Source organism: Pteropus alecto, unplaced genomic scaffold, assembly GCF_000325575.1.
Source record: "Pteropus alecto unplaced genomic scaffold, ASM32557v1 scaffold229, whole genome shotgun sequence".
Lineage (NCBI taxonomy): Eukaryota > Metazoa > Chordata > Mammalia > Chiroptera > Pteropodidae > Pteropus > Pteropus alecto.
The window spans coordinates 331,494-337,676 of NW_006443145.1; positions in this window are offsets into that span (position 1 = coordinate 331,494).

Here is a 6,183-nt window from a genome sequence, read left to right on the forward strand (position 1 = left end):
AAAATAAAGAGTGTCCCAGACAAGAAAAGGAGTTCATCACCATCAAACCAATAGTATAAGAAATGTTAAAAAGACTTCTTTAAGAAGAAGAAGGGGGTAGATAACATAAATATGACTAATAAAATAGTTATAATCACTTTAAATGTAAATGGATTTAGTTCTCCAAACAAAAGACATAGGACAGCTGAATGGATAAGAAAACAAGACTTATACATATGCTATCTACAAGAGACCCACTTCAGATCTAAAGACACACAGATTTAAAGTAAAAGGATGGAAAAAGTTATTTCATGCAAGTGGAAACAAAAAAAAAGCTGAGGTAGTAATACTCATGTCAGACAAAATAGATTTAGAAACAAAGGCTATAAAAAGAGACAAAGAAGGACTCAGTTATCCCACTTCTTGGTATTTACCTGGAGAAACCTAAAACACTGCTTCTAAGGGACATGTTCAATTTTGTATTTTTTAAAATGTCAAAATATGGAGACTTACTGGGTGTCCATCAATGGAGGAATGGATAATGAAGAGATGGTATGTATATATAATGGAATATTACTCAGACATAAAAAAAGAATGAAATTTTGCCATCTACAGCATGGATGAACTAGAGAGTATTGAGAGGAATGGAGTAGATCAGACTCAGAAAGACAAATGCCATATGATTTTACTTACATATGCCTGCAAAAGAACAACAACAGCAACAACAAAAATAAACAAGCAAAATAGAAACAAACTCATAGATACAGAGAACATTTTGATAGTTGTGAGATGAGAGAGGGGTAGGGCTAGGTGAAAAAGGGGATAGGATTAAGAAGTACAAATTGGAAGTTATAAATAGTCATTAAGATGTACATTATAGCATAGGGAATATAGTCAACGATATTGTAATAACTACGTATGGTGTCAGATAGATACTAGATTGATCAGGGCAATCACTTTGTTAATGATATAAACTTATAATCACTGTTCTACACCTGAAACTAATGAAATATAGTCTGTGAACTGTAATTAAAGAACAATAGATATTGCGAGAAACATGGCAGCATGAGAGATGTTCCCAGATCTCTTCTCTTGAAACAAAAAGCTGAGCATCTAAAACTTAACAAAAAACACCCAAACTACACACCAGCACATCTAAGCATGGGATCTGCGCGTAAGAGCTGCCACAGATCAGAACCCCAGGAGTCGGGCGGTGGACTGGGAGAAAAAAAGAAGCTGCCTCTCCCAGCCAGCCAGAGCTCCCTGCAGGAGGAGGGCGAGGGGAGAAGATACAGTGGCTTCCCTGAACAACCCTGCCTGGGAGAATTGTGAGGTCCACACAGCCCACGGCAGTGCTCAGGCTTCAGGGCAGAAAGCAGAGAAGTGGGGAAGGCAGAGAACAGAGGATGGCAGAGAAACAACAGTTGATTATTACCAGCCGTGACTGCAAAATGCAAGGCTGAGCTGCAGCCCCATCCCCCAATCCAGAGTGCCACTCCCACCATATCCTCTGAGAACAAACAACACGCAACCACAGGGGACTCTGAGCAAATGTTAATGAAACTGTTGCTAATACTGACAGGGATCGAGACCGGGGGTAGCGAGTGTGATTGAATATCTATAAGAAAGTAAAAAGGCATTATTACAGCTTTATATAAAGCAGGGATCAAAGAGGTTTAGATGACACCTACTGGAAACCAAAAGAAAAATGTCTTCTTTGTAACAGACTAAAGAGAGACCTTTATATAATAAATCTTCTTTCTGGAAAAAAAGCAGAATACACTTCCATTAATGCTCAAAGAAATATTCTCTTAAACACCATGAACAACCAAGATGACAAGGCATCTCAGAAAGAAAGAGAAAAATCTCCAGAAAATAAGCTTACAGACAAATAAATATATAACTTAAATGACAGAAAATTCAGGATTATGCTTCTGGAAAAAAAACTCAAAGAGATCCAAAACAATTTATAACAATTTCAGGAACGGAAAAAACAAGTAGGTGAGCAGAATGAGTTCTTTAGCAAAGAGATTTAAACTCTCAGAAAGAACCAAATAGAACTTCTGGAGATGAAGAACACACTTAAAGAGGTGAAAAAGGAAATAGCAAGCTCGGGAAATACAGTCGACCAAATGGAGGAAAGGATCAGTGATATCAAAGACAGAAATCTAGATGTAAATCAGAAGGATTAAGAAAGAAATCAAAGAATGAAAAATAATGAAAGAGAAATACAAGAAATAACTGATGCCATCTGGAGAGGAAACATAAAAATAATGAGCATTATTGAAGGTGAGGAAAAGGAACTGAAAATAGAGATGAAATAAAAAGAGAGATCAAGAGATACACAGAAACAAATGATAATAATAGCACAACATATCAAAACTTTTGGGACATGGCAAAAATGGGCATTAGAGGAAAGTTCATATTGATACAGGCCTATCTCCAAAAACAAGAATGAGCCCAAATAAAGAAACCTAATGCTTCATCTTAATGATAAAGGGAGTCATGCACAGAGGCTATTTCTGTGTTCTAATATGTGGTCAATCCTTGAGAAAGTTCCATGTGCACTACAGAAGAATGTATAAGCAGCTGTTTTGGGATGAAAAACTAGAAAAAGAAAAACGAAGAAGCCTAAAGTCAGCAGAAGGAAAGAAATAGTCAAAATTAAACAGAATTAAATGAAATTGAAAAATAGACTAGAAAAAATAAATACAACAAAGAGTTGGTTTTTTGAGAAGGTTAATAAAATTGACAAACCCCTGGCTAGACTCACCAAGGAAAAGAGAAAGGACACAAATAAACAAAAACAGGGATTAAAGACGAGAAATTATGTCAGACACTGCAGAAAGACAAAGGATCATACAGTAATATTGTGAAAAAGTATATAACACCAAATTTTATAACCTAGAAGAAATGGACCAGTATTGAGAAAATACAACATTCCTAGGCTGAATCAAGAAGAACTAGAAAATCTTAATAGACCAACAAGCAGTATGGAAATTGAAATAATCATCAAAAACCTACCAAAAAGTAAAAGATCAGGACCAGATGGCTTCGCCAGTTAATTCTACAAAACATTCAAGGGGGATTTAATAGCTATTTTCTCAAACTCTTCCAAAAAACCAAAGAAGAGGCAATACTTCCTAATTCATTTTATGAGGCCATTATTACACTGGTACCCAAACCTTGTAAAGATAATGAAAAAAAGAAAACTACAGATCAATCTCTCATGAACACAGATGCAAAACTCCTAAATAAGATAGTAGCAAACTGAATACAGCAACATATTAAAACGATTGTTCACCACGATTGAGTGGGCTTCATCCCAGGGCCACAGGGATGATTCAACATACACAAATCGATTAATGTGATACAGTGCATAAACAAATTAAAAAAAAATATGAATCATATGATCATATCAATAGATGCAGAAAAAAACCTTTGACAAGATGCAGCATCCATTTATGATCAAAATACTTAACAAAATCAGTATAGAAGGAAAGTTTCTTAAGGTAATAAAGACCATATATGACAAAACTTCAGCCAATATTATACTTACCGGTAAATAACTAAAAACCTTCCCTCTAAGATCAGGAACAAGACAAAGCTGTCTGCTGTCGCCACTGTTATTCAATACAACATTGAAGGTCCTAGCGAGTGCAATCAGGCAAGAGAAAGACATAAAAGGTATCCAAATAGGAAACGAAGAATTCAAACTGCCACCCTTGCGGATTGACATGATTTTCTATGTAGGAAACCCTAAAGACTCCACAAGAACACTACTAGAAACAATAAGCAAATACAGTAAAGTTCTCTGGATACAAAATCAACGTTCAAAAAGCCATGACATTCTTTTTTGAACACTCTAATAATAAAGTGTTCAAAAAAGAAGTGGAAAAAATAATTCCTTTTGCAATTGCAATGAAAAGAATAAAATACCTAGTAATAAATCTTAAGAAATACGGGAAAGCCATATATAATGAATACTATAAGACCTTATTAAAAATTCAAAGAAGATACAAAGAAATGGAAAGATATTCCGTGTTCTTGGATTGGAAGAATCAACATAGTTAAAATGATCTTATTACCCCAAGCATCATACAGATGTAATGCAATCCCCATCAAAATCCCATCGGCATTTTTTAAAGAAATTGAACAAAAAACATCAGATTTTTACAGAAACACAAAAGACCCCAGATTGCCAAAGCCATCATGAGAAAAAAGAACGAGGCTGGAAGCATCACTCTGCTTGACTTCAAAGTATACTATAAAGTGGCAATAATCAAAACAGCATGGTATTGGCAGAAAAACAGACACACAGACCAGTGGAACAGAATCAAGAGTTCAGAAATAAACCCATGTTTACAAGGGCAAATATCTTTTGATAAAAGAGCCAAAAACATACAGTGGAGAAAGGAAAGCCTCTTCAATAAATGGTGCTGAGAAAACTGGAAAGCAACCTGCAAAAGAATGAAACTAGACTGTTGCTTATCATCACAAAAAGTACAAATTGTCAGTCACAAAATTAACTCAAAATAGATTAAGGACCTGAATATAAGACCAGAAACCATAAAGCGCATAGAAGAAAACTTAGGAATTAAACTCATGGACCTTGGACTTAAAGAGGATTTTATCAATTTAACCTCAAAAGCATGGGAAGTAAAAGCAAAAGTAAATGAATAGGACCATATCAAACTAAAAAGCATCTGCTCAGCAAAAGAAACCATCAACAAGGTAAAGAAACAATCATTCAAATGTTAAAATATATGTGTAATACCTCTGATAAAGGCCTAATATTCAAAATGTTCAAAGAACTCATACTACTCAATAACAACAACAGCAAAAACAACAACAAAATGATCCAATCAAAAAATGAGCAGAAGACCTGAACAGACACTTCTCCCAAGAAGACATACAAAGGCCCAACTAACATGTCAAAAGATGCTCAGCTTCTCTAGCTGTTACAGAAATGCAAATCAAAACTAGAATGAGATACCATCTCAAACCTGTTAGAATATCTGTTATCAACGGGGCAAGTAATAACAAGTGTTGGAGAAGATGCAGAATAAAAGGAATCCTCATAAACTGCTGGTGAGACTGCAAATCGGTACAGCCACTATGGAAAACAGTATGGAGGTTCCTCAAAAAACTAAGAATTGATCTACCATATGATCATGCAATCCCTCTACTGGGTGTTTACCCCCAAAGACTTGAAAACTCATATCTGAAAAGATATTTGCACACCTATGTTCATAGCAGCATTATTCACAGTGGCCAGAACATGGAAGGAATCTAAGTGTCCTACAATAGATGATTGGCTAAAGAAGCTGTGGTACATATATACAATGGAATATTATTCAGCCATAAGAATAGATGATATACTGCCATTTGTGACAACATGGATGGACCTCAAGATAATCATGCTAAGTGAAATAAACCAGATAGAAAAAGGGGAAAATCAATGTTAGATAAAAGAATAATGCATGGAGCTTATAAAATATTGATGAAATATACTTATTCAATCATGAATTAAAAACTTGTAGCCATAGGTTGCAGTCATTTCAAACTGAACCTTATTTTATAATCTTCAATTTAATCTTATAGTTACTACAATGCAAGAAAACATCTGTATATTTCACTTTGATACATTTGCAAACTTTCTCGAAGTTTTCCTTAATGATATCTGTGGGCTTATATAATATTTTCATAATAGTCAGTTAAATGTTTTTTTAAAAGTCATTCCATCTAGTTATTAATTTAGTTAATACTAACTATCATGATACATTCGTAATACTCTTAAATTTATTCTTTTATGTTGGGGACTTCTATGTCTCTGAAGAACAAATTGGTAGTTACAAAATAATCATGGGGATATAAGTTACAGCTTAAGGAACATAGTCAATGATATTGTAATAACTGTATATTGTTAGGTGGGTACTAGATTAATTTGGGAGATCACTTTGTATGTTATATAGATGTCTAACCATTATGCTGTATACCTGAAACCAATAGAAAATAATGAAATAATTTTGAATGTCAACTATAACTGAAAAATAAAAATAATTAAAAGAAATAGTCATGGAGATGTAAAATATGCCATAAGGAATATAACCAACATAAATGTAATAATTACATAAAGAGTTAGATGTGTACTAGACTTATCAGGGTGATCACTTTGTAAGGTGTACAAATGTCTAATCACTG